At 53.5% G+C, this 13,456-nt stretch overlaps 2 protein-coding genes across 5 annotated transcripts in view; one reads left to right on the forward strand and one right to left on the reverse strand.

Annotated features, from left to right (window-relative positions):
* LMNTD2 (lamin tail domain containing 2) overlaps positions 1-13,456 on the reverse strand; it is a 223,700-nt gene that overhangs the window by 199,531 nt on the left and 10,713 nt on the right. The window lies entirely within an intron of this gene.
* RASSF7 (Ras association domain family member 7) overlaps positions 1-13,456 on the forward strand; it is a 232,830-nt gene that overhangs the window by 136,340 nt on the left and 83,034 nt on the right. For all 4 annotated transcript variants that reach the window (XM_056527106.1, XM_056527103.1, XM_056527104.1 and 1 more), the window contains one exon: positions 13,178-13,331. The gene's annotated coding sequence lies outside the window, so the exon portion shown is untranslated. The remainder of the gene's footprint in view (positions 1-13,177; positions 13,332-13,456) is intronic.

The following is a 13,456-nucleotide window of genomic DNA, read 5'->3' on the forward strand; positions in this document are numbered from 1 at the left end:
TTTTGAAGTCAGACATTTTGAATCCAACTTTTTTTTTCAATAGGAAGAGGGTCATGTGACACATCACTTATTGGGAATTTCACAAGAAAAACAATGATGTGCTCGGTTTTAACGTAACTTTATTCTTTCATGAGTTATTTACAAGTTTCTGACCACTTATAAAATGTGTTCAATGTAGAGGTGCACCGAAATGGAAATTTCAGAACCGAAACGAAACCGAAATAAAAAAAAATGTCCGGCCGAAACCGATACAGATACCGAAAATGACTTCTCCCCGTCTTCTGGTAAAATGCAGCGCTCCGCTCATTAGATTAGATTCCCCCACATTAGATTGCCAGCTCCCCCACATTAGGTCGGGAGTTCCCCCACATTAGTAGGCAGCTCCCCCACAATAGTAGGCAGCTCCCCCGCAATAGTAGGCAGCTCCCCCACATTAGGTCAGCATTTCCCCCACAATATTAGGCAGGTTCCCCACAATAGTAGGCAGCTCCCCCCAACAATAGTAGGCAGCTCCCCCCACATTTTTAGGCAGCTCCCCCCCCCCCCCACATTAGGTCAGCAGTTCCCCCACAATAGTAGGCAGGTTCCCCACAATAGTAGGCAGCTCCCGCACATTAGGTCAGCATTTCCCCCACAATAGTAGGCAGGTTCCCCACAATAGTAGGCAGCTCCCCCCAACAATAGAAGGCAGTTCCCACACAATATTAGGCAGCTCCCCCCAACAATATTAGGCAGCTCCCTCCACATTTGTACGCAGCTCCCCCCCACATTAGGTCAGCAGTTCCCCCACAATAGTAGGCAGGTTCCCCACAATAGTAGGCAGTTCCCCCACAATATTAGGCAGCTCCCCCCACATTTGTAGGCAGCTCCCCCCCCACAATATCAAGCAGCTCCCCCCAACAATATTAGGCAGCTCCCCCCAACAATATTAGGCAGCTCCCCCCCAACAATATTAGGCAGCTCCCCCCAACAATATTAGGCAGCTCCCCCCCACAATATTAGGCAGCTCCCCCCAACAATATTAGGCAGCTCCCCCCAACAATATTAGGCAGCTCCCCCAAACAATATTAGGCAGCTCCCCCCCCCCACAATATTAGGCAGCTCCCCCCAACAATATTAGGCAGCTCCACCCCAACAATATTAGGCAGCTGCCCCCACATTTGTAGGCAGCTCCCCCCCACATTAGGTCAGCAGTTCCCCCACAATAGTAGGCAGCTCCCCCCACCCCACAGACATACAGCTTCCAGCCATATACAGTGTATGGCTGGAGGCTGCATGTCTGTACTGCTGCCCCCACAGTGTTCCGGTCACCGCTCCTCCGGCCCGGGGTCACATCTACTGCTATGGCCTATGGACCATAGCAGTAGGTGCCGGGACCGGAGGAGCGGTGACCGGAACACTCAAGAAGATGACACGGTCACTTACCAGGCCCCGGCCAGCGCGCGTTCTCCTGGGACGATCCTGCGGTCCTCCTGCATCTCTATGGTTGTACGCACGGGACGTCAGTGACGTCCCGTGCGTACGACCATAGAGGCGGAGTAGCGAAGGACCGAAGGAGGATCGCAGGAGGACGCCGGGGAATGGTGAGTGACCGGCGAACATCCTTATGTCCCGAAAAGATTTTTCGGGACACAGGGATGTCCGGTATAGGAATACTTCTTTTTATGTGCCCGGGTCGGCTCCCGTGTGGCTGCAGGCGGGGGCCGGCCAGAGCATATAAAAACTAATACTGTATACTAAAAACCAGGGGGCCTCCAGCTGTTGTGAAACTACAACTCCCAGCATGCCCGGACAGACTTTACCGGTAGTTTCACAATAGCTGGAGGTCCCCTGGTTTTTAGTATACAGTATTAGTTTTTATATGCTCTGGCCGGCCCCCGCCTGCAGCCACACACGGGAGCCGGCCCGGGCACATAAAAAGAAGTATTCTTATCCCGGAGAGCGCGACCCCCCACCCCCCCCCCCCAGATGTTGCGTCCGGTGCGGCCGGCCCCCCCTGCACCCCCCCACGAGTGCCTCTGCCACTGGCAGTGTTTGTAACTTGTGCTGTGGGCGGGCAGGGGAGGTGGGTCATTATCGGCACATTTTTTGCTGTTTCGGCATTTTGCCGAAATAGCTATTTTCGGCCGATATATCAGTGCATCCCTAGTTCAATGTGTTGCCCATTGTGTTGGATTGTCAATGCAACCTTCTTCTCCCACTCTTCACACACTGATAGCAACACTGCAGGAGAAATGCTAGCACAGGCTTCCAGTGTCCGTAGTTTCAGGTGCTGCACATCTCGTATCTTCACAGCATAGACAATTGCCTTCAGATGACCCCAAAGATAAAAAAAAGTCTAAGGGGGTCAGATCGGGAGACCTTAGGGGGCCATTCAACTGGCCCACGATGACCAATCCACTTTCCAGGAAACTGTTCATCTAGAAATGCTCTGACACCCATAATGTGGTGGTGCACCATCTTGCTGGAAAAACTCAGGGAACGTGTCAGCTTCAGTGCATAAAGAGGGAAACACATCATCATGTAGTAATTTCGCATATCCAGTGGCCTTGAGGTTTCCATTGATGAAGAATGGCCCCACTATCTTTGTACCCCATATACCACACCATATGATCAAATTTTGTGTACCAACAGTCTTGGAGGGATCAATCCAATGTGGGTTAGTGTCAGACCAATAGCGGTGGTTTTGTTTGTTAACTTCACCATTCACATAAAAGTTTGCCTCATCACTGAACAAAATCTTCTGCGGAAACTGAGGGTCCTGTTCCAATTTTTGTTTTGGCCATTCTGCAGCACCTGAAACTACGGATACTGGAAGCCTGTGCTAGCATTTCTCCTGCGGTGTTGCTATCAGTGTGTGAAGAGTGGGAGAAGAAGGCTGCATTGACAATCCTGCACAATGGACAGCACATTGAACACATTTCATAAGTGGTCAGAAACTTGTAAATAACTCATGAAAGAATAAAGTTACGTTAAAACCAAACACATAATTGTTTTTCTTGTGAAATTCCCAATAAGTTTGATGTGTCACATGACCCTCTTCCTTTTGAAAAAAACAAAAGTTGGATTCAAAATGGCCGACTTCAAAATGGCCGCATTGGTCACCACCCATCTTGAAACGTTTTCCCCCTCACATATGCTAATGTGCCACAAACAGGAAGTTAATATCACCAACCATTCCCATTTTATTAAGGTGTATCCATATAAATGGCCCACCCTGTACAGAGGAAATGCTTTACTTTTTAGATTTCTCTGGTGTCATGACCACAGTGCTCTCTGCTGACCTCTGCTGTCCATTTTAGGAACTGTCCAGAGCAGGTGAAAATCCCCATAGCAAACATATGCTAGTCAGGACAGTTCCTAAAATAGACAGCAGAGGTCAGCAGAGAGCACTGTGGTCTTGAAATCAGAAAAATCTAAAAAGTAAAGCATTTCCTCTGTAGTATATAGCCCCTAAAAAGTACTGGAAGCATTAAGATGTTTTTTATAGAAGTAATTTACAAATCTGTTTAATTTTCTGGCACCAACTGATTTAAAAGAAAAAGTTTTCCACGGGAGTACCTCTTAAACTTTTTTTTCACCTTGTTTTTCTGCAGAGTAATTGCCCCCCTAATGGCTATTACACTGCACATACCGATCTCATACACAGATCATTGCCGTGCATTGACACGGCAAAGATCAGTGTTATCTGTGGTCGATTGCTCAAGCCTGGATTTCAGGCTTGGAGCAATCAATCACCAATTGGACGTGACAGAGGCTGCCGGGAAGCTCTTACTTTCATTTCAGATGCGACAATCAAATTTGAATGCCACGTCTAAAGGGTTAATAGCACGCGGCATAACAATCGGTGCCGCATGCTATTAGCCCAGGGTCCCGGCTGTCATTAGCTGCCAGGACCGACCCAGTATGATGCGGGGTCACGGCATCGTTAAGAGGTTAATATAGTGCTCTTTATGTCATTTCCAGATACTTTCACATTCACTTTATTTTAAAATGATTCACAGAGATATGTTTAAACTGTAATTGAAAAAACGGCCACTAGGTGCTGTTGTGATCCGTGCCGCAGTATATACAGTGAGTTTGTCTCCTCCTGGCTTGGCAGGAGACCAAACTCAGGAAGTGAGCGAGGCACAGCTCTCGCTCACTGCCTGTCAATCAGACAGGCAGGAGTGAGTTCTGTGCCTGCCTCACGGCACGATCCTTGAATGGCCAAGTCACCAGGCTCCACCCCCTGTAAAGGAGAGCCGGCCAAAGCTCAGTGAAGCACTGGAGCCCGAAGAGAAAAGCTGTGCTGAGCCTGCCTGACTGACAGCTGCACAGAGAAGTCTTCTATTCATCACAACATCATTGGTTTTATCGACAGGGAACGTAGCAGAGATGTGAGGGCAGAAGAGGTCCCCCAGCAGGCTTCAGTGATATCGCACCTGCTGGGAAATACCCACTTTCCCCTGCTGGGAGCTCACACTGTGAGAGCAACACTGATGGTAAGATACAGAGTTTTTTAAAGCTCAGAATTTTTTTTAAGGGCAGGAGGGGTGTTAGGAGTAGTTAGGGAACATAGCCTGAGTTAGTTTAGAGTAGTTTATTTGGTGACAGGTACTCTTTAATGCATGCAGGGTTTGTAGACAGACAGTTCTCCACTATTTGAAGATGTACAACAAAAAATAGCCTTAGTTCCTTCTTATTTGATATGTGTATTCTTTTTTCATCCTCAATATAGCTACTATGAAGGAGAAAGGAGTTTCCACCCCTAACCTATCTTCTACTGTTCTATAAGTCCAGAGTAGAAATTGGGAGAAAAAACTGGGATGACATACGGCGCCTCCTCCGGTGTGGTTGGTATGGTGATTCGGAAATAAAGATTTTAAAAACTGCCTGTTGGAAACTTCAGATGTGGGCAAAAAAGATGCAAATGCTGTCAGTTGTCTTATATCATCTACCTCATCGACTGCATGTGTGGCCTACAGTATGTGGGTTGAACAATACAACCGCTGCACGTATCCGGTCGAGTAGGCCCTGCCTGACCGGATGCGTGCAGTGGTTGTATTGTTCGACCCACATGCTGTAGGCCACACATGCAGTCGAGTCCCCCACAGTGGGTGTAGGCAGCAGAGTTTCCCCACTGTCGGACTGAAGGTGTAGGTAGCAGAGTTCCCCCCATTAGGTGGAAGCAGCAGATTTCCCCCACAGTAGATGTAAGCAGCAGGGTCCCCCCACAGTAGGTGTAGGCCGCAGGGTCTCCCCAGTAGGTGTAGGCAGGAGGGTCCCCCCTCAGTAGGTGTAGACAGCAGAGTCCCCCCACAGTAGGTGTAGGCAGCAGAGTTCCCTCACAGTAGGTGTAGGCAGCAGGGTCCCCCACCGTAGGTGTAGGCAGCAGGGTCCCCCCACAGTAGGTGTAGGCTGCAGAGTTCCCCCACAGTAGGTGTAGACACAGTAGGTGTAGGCAGCAGGATCCCCCCACAGTAGGCGTAGGCAGCAGTGTCCCCCCCACAGTAGATGTAGGCAGCAGGGTCCCCCAGTAGGTGTAGTTAGCAGGGTCCCCCCACAGTAGGTGTAGGCAGCAGGGTCCCCCCCAGTAGGTGTAGGCAGCCGGGTCCCCCCAGTAGGTGTAGGCAGCAGGGTCCCCCCACAATAGGTGTAGGCAGCAGGATCCCCCTACAGTAGGTGTAGGCAGCAGGGTCCCCCCACAGTAGGTGTGGGCAGCAGGGTCCCCCCACAATAGGTGTAGGCAGCAGGGTCCCCCCCACAGTAGGTGTAGGCAGCAGGGTCCCCCCACAGTAGGTGTAGGCAGCAGGGTCCCCCCACAATAGGCGTAGGCAGCAGGGTCCCCTCCACAGTAGGTGTAGGCAGCAAGGTACCTCCACAGTAGGTGTAGGCAGCAGGGTCCCCTCACAGTAGGGTAGGCAGCAAGATCCCCCTACAGTAGGTGTAGGCAGCAGGATCCCCCTATGGTAGGTGTAGGCAGCAGGGTCCCCCACAGTAGGTGTAGGCAGCAGAGTTTCCCCCTCTCTCCCCCAGTAGGTGTAGGCAGCAGATTCCCCCCCCCCTCCCCCAGTAGGTGTAGGCAGCAGAGTCCCCCGCAGTAGGTGTAGGCAGCAGGATCCCCCCACAGTAGGTGTAGGCAGCAGGCCCCCCCCACAGTAGATGTAGGCAGCAGGGTCCCCCACAATAGGTGTAGGCAGCATGATCCCCCACAGTAGGTGTAGGCAGCAGGGCCCCCCCACAGTAGATGTAGGCAGCAGGGTCCCCCACAGTAGCTGTAGGCAGCAGGGTCCCCCACAATAGGTGTAGGCAGCATGATCCCCCCACAGTAGGTGTAGGAAGCAGGGTCCCCCCAAAGTAGGTGTAGGCAGCAGAGTCCCCCCACAGTAGGTGTAGGCAGCAAGGTCCCCTAGTGGGTTTAGGCAGCAGGGTCCCCCCACACTAGGTGTAGGCAGCAGTGTCCCCCCACAGTAGGTGTAGGCAGCAGTGTCCCCCCACAGTAGGTTTAGGGAGCAGGATCCCCCATGGTAGGTGTAGGCAGTAGGGTCCCCCCACAGTAGGTGTAGGCAGCAGGATCCCCCCACAGTAGGTGTAGGCAGCAGGGTCTCCCACAGTAGGTGTAGGCAGCAGGGTCCCCCACAATAGGTGTAGGCAGCAGGGTCCCTCCACAGTAGGTGTAGGCAGCAGGGTCCCCTCACAGTAGGTGTAGGCAGCAGGATCCCCCTACAGTAGGTGTAGGCAGCAGGATCCCCCCTACAGTAGGTTTGGCAGCACGGTCCCCCACAGTAGGTTTGGCAGCAGGGTCCCCCACAGTAGGTGTACGCAGCAGAGTTTCCCCCCTCTCTCCCCCCAGCAGGTGTAGGCAGCAGATTTTTCCCCCTCCCCCAATAGGTGTAGGCAGCAGAGTCCCCCACAGTAGGTGTAGGCAGCAGGTTCCCCCCACAGTAGGTGTAGGCAGCAGGGTCCCCTCACAATAGATGTAGGCAGCAGGGTCCCCCACAATAGGTGTAGGCAGCAGGATCCCCCACAGTAGGTGTAGGAAGCAGGGTCCCCCCAAAGTAGGTGTAGGCAGCAGAGTCCCCTCACAGTAGGTGTAGGCAGCAGGGTCCCCCAGTAGGTTTAGGCAGCAGGGTCCCCCCACAATAGGTGTAGGCAGCAGTGAACCCCACAGTAGGTGTAGACAGCAGGGTCCCCCCACAGTAGGTGTAGGCAGCAGGATCCCCCACAGTAGGTGTAGGCAGCAAGGTCCCCCCACAGTAGGTGTAGGCAGCAGAGTTCCCTTACAGTAGTTGTAGGCAGCAGAGTTTTCTCCCTCTCCCCCCCCCCAGTAGGTGTAGGCAGCAGGGTCTCCCCACAGTAGGTGTAGGCCGCAAGGTCCCCCACAGAAGGTGTAGGCAGCAGGATCCCCCCCACAGTAGGTGTAGGCAGCAGGGTCCGTCCACAGTAGGTGTAGACGGCAGGGTCCCCCACAATAGGTGTAGGCAGCAGGGTCCCCCCCAGTAGGTGTAAGCATCAGGGTCCCCCCAAAGTAGGTGTAGGCAGCAGGGTCCCCCCACAGTAGGTGTAGGCAGCAGAGTTCCGACACAGTAGGTGTAGGCACAGTAGGTGTAGGCAGGCAGCAGGATCCCCCCACAGTAGGTGTAGGCAGCAGTGTCCCCCCACAGTAGGTGTAGGCAGCAGTGTCGCCCCACAGTAGGTGTAGGCAGCAGGATCCCCCAGTAGGTGTAGGCAGCAGGGTCCCCCCACAGTAGGTTTAGGCAGCAGGATCCCCCCACGGTAGGTGTATGCAGCAGGATCCCCCCATGGTAGGTGTAGGGAGCAGGGTCACCCACAGTAGGTATAGGCAGCAGGGTCCCCCCCCACAATAGGTGTAGACAGCAGGGTCCCCCCCACAGTAGGTGTAGGCAGCAGTGTCCCCCCAGTAGGTGTAGGCAGCATGGTCCCCCAGTAGGTGTAGGCGGCAGGGTCCCCCCCACAGTAGGTTTAGGCAGCAGTATCCCCCACAGTAGGTGTAGGCAGCAGGATCCCCCCACAGTAGGTGTAGGCAGAAGGGTCCCCCACAGTAGGTGTAGGCAGCAGGATCTCCCCACCAGAGGTGTATGCAGCATGACCCCCCCCCCATGGTAGGTGTAGGCAGCAAGGTCCCCCACAGTAGGTATAGGCAGCAGGGTCCCCCCACAGTAGGTGTAGGCAGCAGGGTCCCCCACAGTAGGTGTAGCCAGCAGGATCCCCCACAGTAGGGATAGGCAGCGGGGTCCCCCCACAGTAGGTGTAGGCAGCAGAGTTCCGACACAGTAGATGTAGGCTCAGTAGGTGTAGGCAGGCAGAAGGATCCCCCACAGTAGGTGTAGGCAGCAGTGTCCCCCCAGTAGGTGTAGGCAGCAGGGTCCCCCCAGTAGGTGTAGGCAGCAGGGTCCCTCCACAGTAGGTGTAGGCAACAGTGTCCCCCCACAGTAGGTGTAGGCAGCAGGGTCCCCCAGTAGGTGTAGGCAGCAGGGTCCCCCCCACAGTAGGTGTAGGCAGCAGGATCCCCCCACAGTAAGTGTAGGTAGAAGGGTCCCCCCCTCAGTAGGTGTAGGCAGCAGGGTACCCCCACAGTTGGTGTAGGCAGCAGGGCCCTCCACAGTAGGTGTAGGCTGCAGGATCCCTCCACAGTAGGTGTAGGCCGCAGGATCCCCCCACGGTAGGTGTAGGCAGCAGGATCCCCTCCACGGTAGGTGTAGGCAGCAGGATCCCCCCCCCCATGGCAGGTGTAGGCAGCTGGGTCCCCCACAGTAGGTGCAGGCAGCAGGGTCCCCCCACAGTAGGTGTAGGCAGCAGGGTCCCCCGACAGTAGGTGTAGGCAGCAGGGTCCCCCCACAATAGGTGTAGGCAGCAGGATCCTCCACAGTAGGGGTAGGCAGCGGGGTCCCCCAAAGTAGGTGTAGGCAGCAGGGTTCCTCCACAGTAGGTGTAGGCAGCAGAGTTTTCTCCCTCTCCCCCCCCCAGTAGGTGTAGGCAGCAGGGTCTCCCCACAGTAGGTGTAGGCCGCAAGGTCCCCCACAGAAGGTGTAGGCAGCAGGATCCCCCCCACAGTAGGTGTAGGCAGCAGGGTCCGTCCACAGTAGGTGTAGACAGCAGGGTCCCCCACAGTAGGTGTAGGCAGTAGGGTCCCCCCCAGTAGGTGTAAGCAGCAGGGTCCCCCCGAGTGGGTGTAGGCAGCAGGGTCCCCCCACAGTAGGTGTAGGCAGCAGGATCCCCCCACAGTAGGTGTAGGCAGCAGGGTCCCCCCAAAGTAGGTGTAGGCAGCAGGGTCTCCTCACAGTAGGTGTAGGCAGCAGAGTTCCGACACAGTAGGTATATGCACAGTAGGTGTAGGCAGGCAGCAGGATCCCCCCACAGTAGGTGTAGGCAGCAGTGTCGCCCCACAGTAGGTGTAGGCAGCAATGTTGCCCCACAGTAGGTGTAGGCAGCAGGGTCCCCCCACAGTAGGTTTAGGCAGCAGGATCCCCCACAGTAGGTGTGGGCAGCAGGATCCCCCCACGGTAGGTGTATGCAGCAGGATCCCACCATGGTAGGTGTAGGGAGCAGGGTCACCCACAGTAGGTATAGGCAGCAGGGTCCCCCCCACAGTAGGTGTAGGCAGCAGGGTCCCCCCACAGTAGGTGTAGGCAGCAGTGTCCCCCCAGTAGGTGTAGGCAGCATGGTCCCCCAGTAGGTGTAGGTGGCAGGATCCCCCCACAGTAGGTGTAGGCAGAAGGGTCCCCCCACAGTAGGTGTAGGCAGCAGGATCCCCCCACCAGAGGTGTATGCAGCATGACCCCCCCACCCCATGGTAGGTATAGGCAGCAGGGTCCCCCCACAGTAGGTGTAGGCAGCAGGGTCCCCCCACAGTAGGTGTAGGCAGCAGGGTCCCCCCACAGTAGGTGTAGCCAGCAGGATCCCCTACAGTAGGGATAGGCAGCGGGGTCCCCCCACAGTAGGTGTAGGCAGCAGAGTTCCGACACAGTAGGTGAAGGCTCAGTAGGTGTAGGTAGGCAGAAGGATCCCCCACAGTAGGTGTAGGCAGCAGTGTCCCCCCAGTAGGTGTAGGCAGCAGGGTCCCCCCAGTAGGTGTAGGCAGCAGGGTCCCTCCACAGTAGGTGTAGGCAACAGTGTCCCCCCACAGTAGGTGTAGGCAGCAGGGTCCCCCAGTAGGTGTAGGCAGCAGGGTCCCCCCCACTGTAGGTGTAGGCAGCAGGATCCCCCCACAGTAAGTGTAGGTAGAAGGGTCCCCCCCCTCAGTAGGTGTAGGCAGCAGGGTACCCCCACAGTTGGTGTAGGCAGCAGGGCCCTCCACAGTAGGTGTAGGCCGCAGGATCCCTCCACAGTAGGTGTAGGCCGCAGGATCCCCCCACGGTAGGTGTAGGCAGCAGGATCCCCTCCACAGTAGGTGTAGGCAGCAGGATCCCCCCCCATGGCAGGTGTAGGCAGCTGGGTCCCCCACAGTAGGTGCAGGCAGCAAGGTCCCCCCACAGTAGGTGTAGGCAGCAGGGTCCCCCGACAGTAGGTGTAGGCAGCAGGGTCCCCCCACAGTAGGTGTAGGCAGCAGGATCCTCCACAGTAGGGGTAGGCAGCGGGGTCCCCCAAAGTAGGTGTAGGCAGCAGGGTTCCTCCACAGTAGGTGTAGGCAGCAGAGTTTTTCCCCTCTCTCCTCCCAGTAAGTGTAGGCAGCAAAGTTTTTCCCCCTCCCCCCAGTAGGTGTAGGCATCAGTGTCCCCCCACAGTAGGTGTAGGCAGCAGGGTCCCCCCACAGTAGATGTAGGCAGCTGGATCCCCCCACAGTAGGTGTAAGTAGCAGGGTCCCCTCACAGTAGGTGTAGGCAGCAGAGTTCCCCCATTAGATGTAGGCAGCACGGTCCCCTCACAGTAGGTTTAGGCATCAGGATCCCCCCCACAGTAGGTGTAGACAGCAGGGTCCCCCCACAGTAGGTGTAGGCAGCAGGGTCCCCCCACAATAGGTGTAGGAAGCAGGGTCCCCCCACAGTAGGTGTAGGCAGCAGGATCCCCCTACAGTAGATGTAGACAGCAGGGTCTCCCCCCCACAGTAGGTGTAGGCAGCAGGGTCCCCCACAGTAGGTGTAAGCAGCAGGGTCCCCCCACAGTAGGTGTAAGCAGCAGAGTTTTCCCCCAGTAGGTGTAGGCAGCAGAGTTACCCCCATTAGATGTAGGAAGCAGAGTTCCCCCAAAGCAGGTGTAGGCCGCAGGGTCCCTTCACAGTAGGTGTAGGCAGCAGGGTCCCCTCACAATAGATGTGGGCAGCAGGATCCCCCTACAGTAGGTGTAGGCAGCAGGGTCCCCCCATAGTAGGTGTAGGCAGCAGAGTTTTTCCCCTCTCTTCCACCCCAGTAGGTGTAGGCAGCAGAGTTTTTCCCCCTTACCCCCCAGTAGGTGTTAGCAGCAGAGTCCCCCCTCACCTACCCCCCCCCCCACTCCCAGTAGGTGTAGGCAGCAGAGTTTTTCCCCCTCCCCAGGTTGTAAAAAAAATATATATATATATGCTCACCTGATGTCCCACGCAGCAATCTTCTCTTCCGGAGCGCAGCAGGGCCCGCATCTTCCTTCCTCCACAGTGCAGGCACCGATGAGTGACGTCATCAGCACCTGTGCTGCGTGGAGGCGGAGGTTGCGTCTCCTCTCTATGTAGGCCGTACCACACATACAGCAGAAGGCAGCGCTGTTTGCCTGGGGATCCAGGACAAGTGTCCTGGATTCTCAGTAATGGCGGCAGGCCCTTTACCTGGTCGGGCCCTCGGACTACGTCCGATTGGACCGGCCGGTCAGTCCGCCAGGTCTTATAATACAGCGGTAGCATACATTTTTCACTAATGCCACTGCTGCTTTAAGACAGCGTCAGCCTGAGACCTGAGGCTATTGGCCCCACACCCGGGATTATAGACCCCCCCCCCCCCCCAAACGATACCTCTGGCCATCCCATTCCCCACACCTGAATATGATTGAAAATCTGTGGAGTTATTTGAAGCGGGCTGTCCATGCCTGGTAACCATCTACCCTAACTAGAGAGAAGGAGGAATGATCCAAACTCCCTTCATTCAGAATCCAAACACTCATTACAGGCTATTGGAAGCATCTTGAGGCTGTTATTTCTGCTAAAGGAGGCTCAACTAAATATTGATGTGATATTTCTGTTGGGGCACAAATTTATGCACCTACTTTTGTTTTGAAGCAGATTGCAAATGTTCTGTTTATCCAATAAACCTTATTTCGCTGCTGAAATATTACTGTGTCTTTCAGATATTTGATAGCTGAAAACTAAATAGCTGATCCAAACAAACAATTATTTATAAATGAAGATCATGGAAATTGTCAGAGGTGCCTAAACTTTTATATACGACTGTATCTCTGCTAAGAGAAGTCATGAGTTCTCAAAAGAGAAATAAATAAATAAAACCATATACCTGCAATACTTTTTTGTCGTGTTTTTCTTCACTTGCGATGCATTTTGTGGGTTGCTGGCAGTTTTCCAGAAAACTTAGCATTCTCTAGGCCTGATTTTGTTTTAAGCCAGTTCATGATGTTTTCTCACATACACCTCCCAAGTTTTTTTGTGTGTTTTGTTGCATTTTTTTCTGTCTTTTTTTACATGCTTCGTGAAAAGTTTTTTATGACATAATGGAAAAATCACTTAACATTTTTCCTATTCTTTAGTATAAGTCACAATGGATAAAAAGCACGGCTGTGTGAATATCAACATTGACGAACATTAGCTTTGTATACACCAGTGACCATCTAAATCAGTGACCCAGACATGAAATATGCTTGTGTGAATGAGGATTTTAGATGACAGTTATACTTAGATTTTCATTTATTTTCATGTCTCTGTCATGAGCCCAGGATTATATATAAAAGGCATCACACACAAAAGTCTTATTTATAAAATTCTACTCAAATTATTATTTACTTAATTGTGCGATATGGCTCATTACAGGAGACACTTTCTGCATTATGTCACCAGCCAGTGCACGCAGCATTTTCTTCTTGTTGCTTTGATGATTCTAGTTTGCAGGACCTCTACCCTTACCCCCCTCCCAATGTCCCTTTACCCTCCTCCACTCTCATCCATCCTCTTCACAGTAATTGTTGTTCCCCCCTCACAAATGCCAAGGCACTCACTCACAGCTTTCCTGATTGGTTACAAACTTCTTTTTAAATCAAGGGTGTCCGTGGCAACCAGAAGCCCCTTGTATCAAGAGATGCCCACCCACCAGAATCAGTCAGTGGGACGCTGTGCAAAAGTGAAGAATTACACCCGCATATCAGAAGTTTCTTCTCCACATCAAACAGGTCCAGAGCTGCTATCATCTGACAAGGTGAGGAGATAACTTCAAGTTGTAGAAGTTGAGATAGAGAGGTTGGGGTTAACAATATTGCATGCTGTGATTTGTAAGAGTCACATTTAACTTTCACAAGTTTTTCTAGTTATTTTCAATGATCT

This window comes from Hyla sarda, chromosome 6 (genome assembly GCF_029499605.1).
Source record: "Hyla sarda isolate aHylSar1 chromosome 6, aHylSar1.hap1, whole genome shotgun sequence".
Classification (NCBI taxonomy): Eukaryota; Metazoa; Chordata; class Amphibia; order Anura; family Hylidae; genus Hyla; species Hyla sarda.